Source organism: Benincasa hispida, chromosome 8 (assembly GCF_009727055.1).
Source record: "Benincasa hispida cultivar B227 chromosome 8, ASM972705v1, whole genome shotgun sequence".
NCBI classification, from domain to species: Eukaryota; Viridiplantae; Streptophyta; class Magnoliopsida; order Cucurbitales; family Cucurbitaceae; genus Benincasa; species Benincasa hispida.
The window spans coordinates 25,698,739-25,710,477 of NC_052356.1; the positions used below are offsets into that span (position 1 = coordinate 25,698,739).

At 30.2% G+C, this 11,739-nt stretch overlaps 2 long non-coding RNA genes across 2 annotated transcripts; both read left to right on the plus strand.

The window, feature by feature from the left end:
• Nucleotides 1-802: 802 nt before the first annotated feature.
• LOC120083589 lies at nucleotides 803-2,454 on the plus strand. Its single transcript, XR_005483463.1, has 3 exons — nucleotides 803-1,118; nucleotides 1,211-1,280; nucleotides 1,363-2,454. It is a non-coding gene; the product is annotated as an uncharacterized LOC120083589 (long non-coding RNA).
• A 1,320-nt stretch (nucleotides 2,455-3,774) lies between these two features.
• On the plus strand, nucleotides 3,775-5,770 carry LOC120083838. Its single transcript, XR_005483548.1, has 4 exons — nucleotides 3,775-4,006; nucleotides 4,144-4,214; nucleotides 4,354-4,424; nucleotides 5,551-5,770. It is a non-coding gene; the product is annotated as an uncharacterized LOC120083838 (long non-coding RNA).
• The last annotated feature ends 5,969 nt before the right edge of the window (nucleotides 5,771-11,739 follow it).

Consider the following 11,739-nt stretch of genomic DNA (forward strand, 5'->3'; position numbering starts at 1 on the left):
ACATAAGTTTGAAGCCCTTGAAAAGTTCAAGGAGTACAAGGTTGAAGTTGAAAACTCATTAAATAAAACTATTAAAACATTTCGATCTGATCGGGGAGAGTATTTGGATATAAAATTTCAAGACTATTTGATAGAACATGGAATTGTATCCCAACTCTCAGCACCCGGTACACCTCAGCAGAATGGTGTATCAGAAAAAAGAAATTGAACCTTGTTGGACATGGTTTAGTCTATGATGAGTTATGTTTCTCTATCGAACTCATTTTAGGGTGATGCAGTACAAACTACAGCTTACATTTTGAACCGTCTTTCGAAAGTATTACTGGAACACCTTTGGAATTATGAAATGATTGTAAATGTAGTTTATGTCGTTTTAGCATCTGGGGTTGCCCAACACATGTGCTTGAGGCAAATCCTAAGAATTTGGAACCTTGTTCAAAATTGTGTCTATTTGTAGGTTACCCTAAAAGAACGAGAGGTGGTTATTTCTACGATCCTAAGGATAATAAAGTGTTTGTGTCGACAAATGCTACCTTTTTAGAAAAGGACCACATAAGGGAGCATAAACCCCGGAGTAAGATTGTGTTGAGTAAACTATCCGATGAAACTAGTAAACCTTCAACAAGATATGGGAATTTTGGATTTTGGATTTGTTTTAATGGTGGATTTATGAGAATTTGGAAAAAGAGAAATATATATAGATATAAATAATTGAGTGATTTTAGTTGATGTGGTTGAGGAAAAGGTAATATATATATATATATATATATTACTCTCATGAAGCATGCCAAAAGAAAAAAGATTCATCTTCTTCTTCCTCACACTACAAGCATGCCCACCACAGAAGCTCTCTCTCTCTTTTGCCGGAAATCGTCTGACCCACGTCAGCAGTCATCACCGAGAATCTCCAGTGCCACTGTTGCTCGGCCCGTTCATTCGCCAACTCCCAGAATGCACCTCCAAGTGCAACGCTGTAGATCCGTGGCTTTAGTTTCTTGAACCACCACCTCAAGCCCAGATGCCACATATCTGGTTGGTCATCGTTGACTCCACTGCTTTCCTCCGATCGTCAGTCGACACCACCATCACTTCCTCTTACTGGAATATATTTGTTTGTGGTAAGATCTTGGTATTTTGATAGGCCTTTTTTGAAATTCTTGAATACCTAACAAGTTCTTGGCCTAAAATATTTTGGTCTTGGTGTCTTAAGGTTGGATTGGAGTTTTTGGAAGGAGTTTAAGCTGTCCAATTGGTTCGAGATAGGTATAGGCAAGATTTTGGTGAGTTTTAGAGCCTTTATTAATAATTTTTGGTTACCCACTAAGTATCAACTTAATTATTGATTTAATTGTGATTTTGAAGATTGCGTCGAAGGTTCAAGCCATCGTCCGTCAAAATTAAGGTTTGATTTTGGTGCTAGAGTTATTGAGTCGTGTTGATTTTGAAGCTTTAAGGTGATTTTAGATCAAGCCATACTTTGGGTAAGCATTTATTTGAAACTTTTTGGTTAATTTTGTGAATTGGAATTTGGCCCAAAGTTTGAATTAAACTCGATTTATAATTTTAGAGTCTGATTCAAGATCTTATTAGGAAAAGGGGAAATAAGCTTTCTTGAACTTATTTGGGCTCTAATTTTAAAATAAGTATCTTACTACCGGTTTGCCTATGAGGCAAGTGCCTTGACTAAATTGTTGATGTGAAGATTGAGCATATATCGAGAAAACATGCTATTGAATGTTATGGAATGATTTACTATGTTTCAATGATGCAAGGACGATGTGGACATTCTGGTAATCTATGAGCTATGTTATTATGAACATGATACAAGATCTTATTTTTGCATTTTACATGTTGGATATGATGGCTATGATATTATGATTATGATTTATGGAATGCGGCCTATTGGTTGTCTAATGCATGCTAGAGTAGATGGTGACTGTTAGCTTCCCTATCAGGTTGAGTATATCTTAGGCTTGTGAACCTTCGAGTTCAATACTTATGAATGATTCGGTGTTCCTCAAGGTCACCACCTATTCCATAATTTGTATTCCTTCAGGATCACTACTTATGCTATGGTTTGTATTCCCTCAGGATCACTATCTATGTTATGATTTGTGGACCTTCGAGTTTGTCTATGCTCATGTTTGTGGCTATGTTATGTTATGTACACTTATGCCCGGATAAGAAGACTAACAAGTTCACCTAGTGGGCCTAGTAATGGAAGGACAAGACGACGAATGATAAGAAGAATCCATGACCGAGTCTAGAGGACTAGACTGACGCTTCCACATATGTTTTCTTTCATGTCTTTCATGTTTTAGTTTAAAACAAACATTTAAATTCTTTGATTGTTTTTAATTAGTCATTTACTTAATTTATTTTAACTTGTTTTAGGGGTACCTAAGTAAAGACTTTCTTTTGCGGTTTATGAACATTTATCTGGTTGAAATTCTATATTTTATGAAAAAGATTAGATTCTATTGCTCAATTTGAAAAATGTTTATTTCAAGCTTATACAAACATGTAGTAATGCCTAATAATGTGAGTTAAAAAGTTCGGGTCGTTACAATAACACTTTTATGTACCGTAGAACAAGTTGTGTCCATGGATATAATCAATACAAGCAAGTTGATCCTTTATGAGTTGTTCGTAATTATAGTTGGTTTAAATGTTTACTTTACTCTGGTAATTAAATATTACACCTTAAGTACCACTTATTCTTTAATGAATAATATGCTTATGATCTGATTATAAACCAAGTATCTCTCATGCCAATAAGAGGGTTTGACCCTATTGTTCAAATCCTGAAATCAACATTTAAGAAAACTACTCATCTTCTTACCTTATGTGGGAAGGAGTAAATTTCATCTCGTGAAATTACATTCCCAACTCCCTATTTGATCAAGTCCCCAAAATGTTAGGCTTATTAAATTAGCTACTAGGACCATTCTCACCCATGCAGATCAAAGGATGAACACTCTCAAGTAAGAGTTCATTACTCATTTAAAATTTAGATCGAGTTGAATATGATCGTTTTATATGAAATATTAATCTCTTTGATTAACAAAATCATAAAGAGTATAATCCCATTATATAGAATAATTCCATTTACAAAATGAACCATACACTTGGTGTGATCAGCAGGATAAAGCACCAAACCTTGTCTATATACTATAGAATATTTAATTTATTTATTGAACATGATTTAGCCATATGTCAACCACATACTGTTCAAGATTATACTTAATAACCCTGAGTTTTTACTGTAATAGATAATTTATTATTACAAATAAAATTATTAAATAACTCATTAATTATGAGACTTTAGGGCACAAATCTCAACCATAATAAAAATGTGTTAAAAGAAAACTAAACATGTCTAATAACTCACGTTCAAGATGTAACGTCCCGATTTTTTTATAATTCAATTTTTTTATATTTTCGTAAAATCCGAGGACATTCTGCTCATTTCGAAATTCAGTTTTGTTAAAAGGAAAAGTTTGGATTTATGTCATATTAATTTAATATAAAGTTAATTTTTAGTTAATGCCATTTTTTTTTAAATTTTAAAATTTTGGGAAGTTGGTTTGATTTTGGTTTTGAAATTTAAAGAGAAAAAGGGAAGAGCTTTAATATATGTGTATCGAAGGGAAGGATAAAATATAATGAAATATTTCTCTCATTAAAATAATCATTTTCCTTATTTATTTATTTTAAATTAAAAACTCCTTTCTTCCCCTTCTTCACGCATGAAACCGAGACCCCCTCCCCCCGTGTTCTCCCCGTTCGAATATGAAGCTGTCAGATCCGGAGGAGCCACCGCTCTTCAGCCGCGCGTCGCCCATCTCATAGTCACGCGTCGCCCAACCTCGACCCAGGCGCCGCTCATCTGTCCAGCCTTGCAGACCTACGTGCCACAGCTGCTGTCGTTGTCGAGCTGCCGCCACGGGTCTGTCGAGTGGGTTTTCTTTCGTCACTGCTCTCATCGGATTCTTTAGATTCTTGGGTAAGTTAATAGGTATTTTTATGGGTTTTCTTAAAAGTAGCTTGAATGTCTATCAAATTTTGACATAAATTTATGGTTACCCACTAAGATTTTGGTCTAATTTGATTAACCCATAATATTGGGATTTTTGATTCAAGATATGGAAGGATTTTGAGGGGACCAATCAAGTTTGAAGTTTAAGACCAATTTCGGCAGAAAACTTGCTAAGGTTGGTAAGTCTTTGTGAATTTTGAAAATTAAACTTGGACTAAGACACAATTTCAGTAAAGTTAAAACTGGAGACCTTAAGTAAATTGGTTAATTGGAAAGGACTCAAGGGATTAATTTAAATATTGGATTTATTATAGGTATCGCTTCAAGGCTATGCTTGGCAGGAGGGGGATAAGCTTACTTGAACTAATTTGGATTTACTTTTGAGGTAAGTAATCTTACTACTGGAACCGCCTTTGTACCGGACGATAAATTTACGATTTATTTTGAGGATTTTAAGACTATTTACAAGGATAATTCTGATTGTTCTGAGATTGAATGAACTGTTTAGAAAAGATATATGAGCATATGATAATATGTCTGAAGCATGTTAATGTATGAGCATGATTTAGAATTTTATGAGGTATATCAAAAGAACGATTGAGCATGATCCCTAAATTATGAGTTAAGTGGTACTCCTACTGGAATGTCTTAAAGTTAGATGAGGATTAGACATTTGCTGATTTATATAGTTATGTGATTTATTATGAGAATGTATAGACTGTACGATATATTATGAAATCTCAAATACTTGATTGTTTACATAGTTTAGTATATGAAAGTGATGTACTAGAGTAGTTCCATTAACACTAGATTAATTACGTACGTTGAGGTCAATTAATATGATTTTGATGAGGAGATTTTAGAGGACTCATAAGTAAGTTAAAGTTATATGTAATGTGAAGTTAGATGCGACCTCTTTTCCTTTCCAGATTAGTTGACTGCATGAAAGTGATGCACGTCTGAGAGTACTAGTACATGAAAGAAATGTACTAGGGCTGTGTGTATAAAAGTGATACATACCTAGAGGGTATTGGGGCATACGTGAGAGGTACACACCTAGTGGGTTATGTGTATACAAAAGAGGTGTATACATGACCATGTGTACGAGAGAGGTATACATCCCTACATTCATAGAGAGGATCTGGGGTGTACGTAAGAGGTACACAACTTAGTAGGTTATATGTATACGAAAGAGGTGTACACATAACCATGTGTACGTAAGAGGTACACATTCAGTGGGTTATGTGTATACGAAAGAGGTGTATGCATAACCATGTATACAAAAGAGGTACACATCCGTATATTCATAAAGAAGACCTGTGGTGTACGAAAGAGGTGCACTTTAAGGGAAAGGAAAAAAGAGTGAGCCATGTAAGGGAAATCTTTAGGCCCACTAGTAGAGAGTTTTAGTTCATGTTGCATTTATTGGACATAAATGCTTATCCTGAACCCGGTAGTGGGGTTACTTACTGAGTATTTTATACTCACCCTTACTCATGTTTATGTTTCAGGTAAGAGAAGGGACGCGCCGGCGAATGACAAGCGGAATTCGTGATCGAGCCATTGAGACTAGTTTTAAACTTCTACTCATGATATTTAGATTTCTTTTCACGTTTTTCAACTTTCAGTCTTGATGTTTGAAATTTACTGTTAAGATTTGTTTTTAGACCTATTTATTATCCCTTATGATTTATGGGTACCCTATCATTTGTTTTTAATATATGAATTTAATGGAGGTCTTTTGAATTTACCTTATTTATTGATCATTTATTTTCCTATAAAAGGGTGTCATTTTAAGTTTCATGTATGCATGTGTTTAGTAACGGCCTAACTTAAGTCCTAAAGGGTCGGGTCGTTACAAGAACTCCCAAAGTTGGTATCAACTCAATTTCTAATTTATATAGAAATCATTTTTTTTTTTTCACTTGTGGGGTGAATATTTCATTTCCTTCCCACTCATTTGAAATGCAATTTAATAATTATATTTGTATACAAGTAGTTCACCAACACTTAGTTCAAAATTTATTTAAGTATTACATTGGTGTATCAACACTATATTATACTACTCATTAAAAATGCATTTCATTTTAAACATATTTCTATTATAAAAATTGAGGAGCACAACGAGAATACAAATATAAAAAATATAATATAATTTTATTATATAATAATAATAAATAAATAAAAACTAAAATTATAAAATAAAATAACTAAAACATAAAATAACCAGAATCATGTAATTGGATAATATGAAAATTAGTGGAAGTGGAATTCTCACCAATGTAAGTGTGTTCTTAAAATCCACCAAATGTCACTATTTATAGGCAAAGTGGCAAGTAGGATGTAGACGACATCAAGCATGAATAACTACATGTCATATGGATAACATGAATAGTGACACATGGTCTTTGGGACACTAAGCAATGGACATCTATTTTAGTATAATATTCATAATAATTTCATTATTATATTAGTAATATATCACTCATCCAAAATAATGCAATTTCAAGCATTTCTGTAAGGGTAGTTTATTAGCAATCATTCCATATTCATTTGAAGTATATCATTATTGGTATTTCAATTGTATTTATACCCATTCTAAATATATTTGAAGTATCTCATTTATATATTAGTAGTATGTTAACATTCATTTAAAATTTATTTAAAATATAACGACATTAGCACACCAACAATATATCAACATTCTCATTCTAAATATAATTTCAAGTATAATATTGGTGTATCAATAATATATCAACACTTATTCAAAATTCATTTCAAGTATGATATTGGTGTATCAATAGTATATAAGTATATATGGACAATGCATTTCTAGTATATTATTAGTGCATTAGTGGTACATCAACACTCATTCAAATATGCAATTTCAAATGCATCATTAGTATACCAGTAGATTATCAACCCTCTTTCAAAATTCATATAAATTATAAGACTGATGTTTTAATACCATATCAATACTCATTGAAAATGCATTTCAAGTATAAACTACTATATCAATGTGTTATGCTTAAAGTGATTTTGAATCAGTATGGATATTTATTCAATAAAATAAGGCTAAAAATATAATGTCCTATTTGGTTCGTGATCCGTTTTTGTTTTTATGTTTTTGAAAATAGAAAATACAATAAAATTCTTGAAAATATGTTTGGTACATTCTTTAAGGAAAATTTGGTACACTTATTTTCAAAAACTTTCTTGAATAACAATCCCAAAAAATGACCTATCATTGAAAAACAAAATGAGATTGTTCCATTGTTTTTTAATTCAGTTACCAAAATTTAGAAAACAGGGGATACAATATTTTAAAGAAAAAACCGAAAAGAGGTTTCCATCAAATAAATCACAACTCACTATTGATAACTTTAAATTATTTTTGTCTTAGAAAGATTTTTTTTAACCTAATTTTAAATAATCTAATCTACCCCTAATTTCTTGGGAACCTCCATTCAAACATTTGTGTATTGAACTTATTTCAATACAAATACTTTCCATCATTAAGTATTAATAAAAATAAGTAAATTTAAACAGAAAAGGAAAGTTTTCTACCAATAACTCCATTTCCTAAATATATATATATAAGTATTATTATTTTTTTTATTTATTTTTTTTATGTCACATGAATTAGTTGGATGGAGAGTAAAATCATGCATGGTACTACATACGGACAATGACATTTGTACATTTATTCAATAGTGGATAGACACGCATGATCATGAACAAATTGAGAAATTATTTTTATTTTTCTAGAATATGTGATATTATGACAATAACTCCTAAAAAAAACGAGGATTTTAAAAAAAATTATCATTTTTTTTATAAAGACGAATAGAGATGGGTATTCTATTAGCGATAAAAACAAATAGAAGTGATATACGCCATAGAAGTTTATCAATGTATTTTTTTTTTACCATTTTTGTAAATAAATTTGACATTTTTTTTATGTGTAAAAATTTTCAAAGATTTTATGAAACGGCGAAAATCATTCTAGAATTTTTTATTTTTAGTCTACTTTACCTTAATTAAATCTTATTATTAATTTTATTGCCAAATTAATCAATCCATGGTTGGTAACTTTCTCCCATTCATGTGCATTTATCCTCATATTTGCAACCTTTTTTTAGAGCAAACTTGTAACCTCTTTTCATTTATATGCATTTATCTATTCCTATAAATACCCACCAACCTTCTCCTCTAAAAATAACCCATCAAATATTCATTGGGTTTAAACTTGATCACCATGGTTAAGTCTCCATTTTTCATGGCTTCTCTTCTCTTTTTTGTTGTATTGTTGTCGTCGGTCGCAACGATAAGGTCACGGTTAGATTTGGTTGGTAGCTATGAACCAATAAAGAATATTGATGATCCACACATCCAGAGTCTAGGGAAGTTCGCAGTGAATGAACACAATAAACAAGCCAAAACTCAACTGAAATTCCAAAAAGTGATTAATGGAAAACTACAAATTGTGGCGGGAACCAACTACGACCTTCAATTAACGGCTCTTGAGGGAACGGTAAGCAGAACCTATGGGACCCTTGTATTCACTGATTTGAAGAACGAGAACCACCTTATCAAGTTTTATGGCCTCTCCAACTAAGCTTCCTTTTTCTTCACATCAATAACTATGTGTCACCACTTTTTTATTTTTTTCTCTCTTTTTAATGTTATATGACTGTTTGGAATGTCGAATATTTTACTGAATAAATGATGCCATTGGTAATAAATGTTGCAACATATATGGCTTCACGCTCCATTCCATGTAACTAGTACATATCATTTGAATCTAAACCTAAAGATAAGTCAAATGGATAAGATATATACATTCAATCAAGAGGTCAATATTTCAAATGCTCTTATTCCAAAGCTATGTGACCTTAAATAAATTTTTTTATACGAAATGGAATCATAAAAGTGTCGATGCATAATTGAATTTTTTATAATACTTAATGATGTGTTAAGGATTTGAATTTAAATAAGTTAAAATATTAATGATTAAATTCCAATTTGGAACAAATTAGAGACATTTTGGGTTCAGTTTTATGTACTAAAAAATCTAAGTTTTATTGAATAAAAAAAGTAATAGATTAACTTGTTCATTGATCGATAGGGAAGTTGTGTGTGCGTATTTTTTAAAACTATTAGAGTTAATTTGAGTGTTGCACGTATTTTTTCATGTTTTAAACTATAGTTTAATATGAATGAAAAAATTTGTGTGTTGCACGTATTTTTTTCATGTTTTAAACTATGGTTTAATATGAATGAAAATTTTATTAATTATATAATGAAATAAAAAAATGCAGTTGAGCCAAAGTTGTACTAGTAAATTTATTTTGAAATAAAGTATATTATTTTCTCAATAAAAAAAAAAATTAAAGTATCATGAGTAACAAAATAAGACAACAAAAAAAGTCGTATGAAAGGGAATAAACATATAGTAAATTTCAAACAATTAATGACATTATTACAAATAAAATTAATTTCATAAACCTTATATGTAAACCATGATTTTTTTTTGTGGCTATTAAAATAGAATAACTTAAATAAAATATGCAATTAATTAAAATTTTAAATGATGAAAACATTCCTTAGATAATTAAAATAAAAATCGAATATATTAAAAGAAAGGAAAATTATTTTAAATGACAAAACTTGTAAAAATATTTAAAATAATAGTAAAATATCACAGTTTATCCATTATAGACCGCGATAGATTACTATCTGTGTCTATCTGATAGACATTGATAGTAGTCTATCGAGTTTATTGCAATTAGACAGTGAAAAATTTGTTGTATTTATAAATATTTTGGTTTATTTTCCTATATTTGAAAATAGTCCAAATTTTTAAGTAATTTTATTTGTAATATTATATTATTTATTACAATAAAAATTTATGGTTATTAGTGTAATCTCGAACAATATGAGTTGATATATGGATGAATCTTGTTCAATAAATAATCTAACGGTCCATAGTATATGGATAAGATTTGGTGTCTTAAGCTGTTAATACTATAAATACGACCCATTTTGTAATTATTATAAATGATTTTATCTGAATCATTCATGCGAAGAGTTGGAGAGTTGTAGATGGTGGTATCCTATATAATGGGAAGCTTGAACAATGAAATATTTAATTATCTTTATAAATTCGTTAATTGAGAAGATTCATATTTCGCAGGATAATCATATGCGTAACAAAATGTTAATTTTGATTGAATTATGAAATTATGCCCGTAAGGGCTCATTTTTTAAAAAAAATTTATGTGAGAGTGGCCATTGTATCTAATTAAAAAAACAAACCATTTTGAGGATTTGACCAAATATGAAGCTGGAAACATAATATTAGAAGATGATAATCACTTATTCCTCATATAGGGTGAGTAGATAAACAATGAGACTCCACCCTCTTACTGGCCTAAGAGGAACTTAATTATGGTTGACTCATAAACAAATTGTAATGATTAGATCCATGAACACAAATTATCCTAATTAATTATGAATCCTTGGAGTTTATAACTTGTAGGTCTATAAAATCCCCTTCATAGCACATACAAACAATTAGGAAACAATTTAATTGAAATAAAATTTGAATAGATTCTAATAGAAAAACATATATTAGGAGAACTAAAAATTTGAATGTGATTCAAATAGTCTATATATAATTTAATTAGGGTTGTTTTAACTTGATCCCTATAAATAGAACATTTATGAGTTAAGTTATAGCATATCTCATTCCTTTAGATAAAAAGAGTTTTTTTTTTTTTTTTTTAAATTCTCTTTCATTCCTCGTAGCTTTTGTGGAGGTCGAAGATTTGACCTCGTTGTAATTGGATAACAATGAAGATTATGATCCGTACAAAAATCTCCACATTTTTACTAAAGTGATCTTTTCTCGCATAGTTCTTTTTTCTTTTTCAAATTCTTAAATAAATTCAATGGATTCCAATGTGTATGATTTAATGTGATTAATCCCTTTATTTTTCTATAAGTTCAATTTCATATTTTCATGTTTGATGTATTCCATTTTTAGCTCTACACAAATAGAATGCTTTAAATGTTGCCAATAAAGTTTCATTTTGTAAGGTAATAATTATTATCATGAAGAAATAACCTTCAAGATTGTACCTCAAATGCTCCTAATAAATCAATGCAAAAAAAAAAAAAAAAAAAAAAAACATTTTCTTAAGGATAATTCAAAGGGAAAAAATCTTAGCAACATCTAAACATAACTTAAAAGAAACAATAGAAAATGACTTATTTCAAATCCTATATTTCATTAATATCCACTTTAAAGAAAAATTTTCGACTCTAGTTTGGCTTAGTTTCCTTCACATTTCTTTCCACTTTTACCCTTTAAATTTAATGGCTCTTTGTCTATTTATGAGACTATTTTACTTTATTTGTATCATGATCGATTAGAATATTCGTTCAATTAGTATTAATTATTCATTATAATGTTTTTTCCTTTATCTGACATAGTTATTACCTAATATTTACAACTATCAATAAATATTTAAGTAAAAATACATCATATAGATCTATTCCATAGATGATTACCTTTTTTTCTTTCTTTGTTTCCATCCTCTTGTCTGATAGTCCACTAGATGATCTTTTTCCCAATAGTGTTGTTTCCCCATGACTTTGTGACTTGTCTTCTTCATTGTCTTTACTTTCATCTTGCA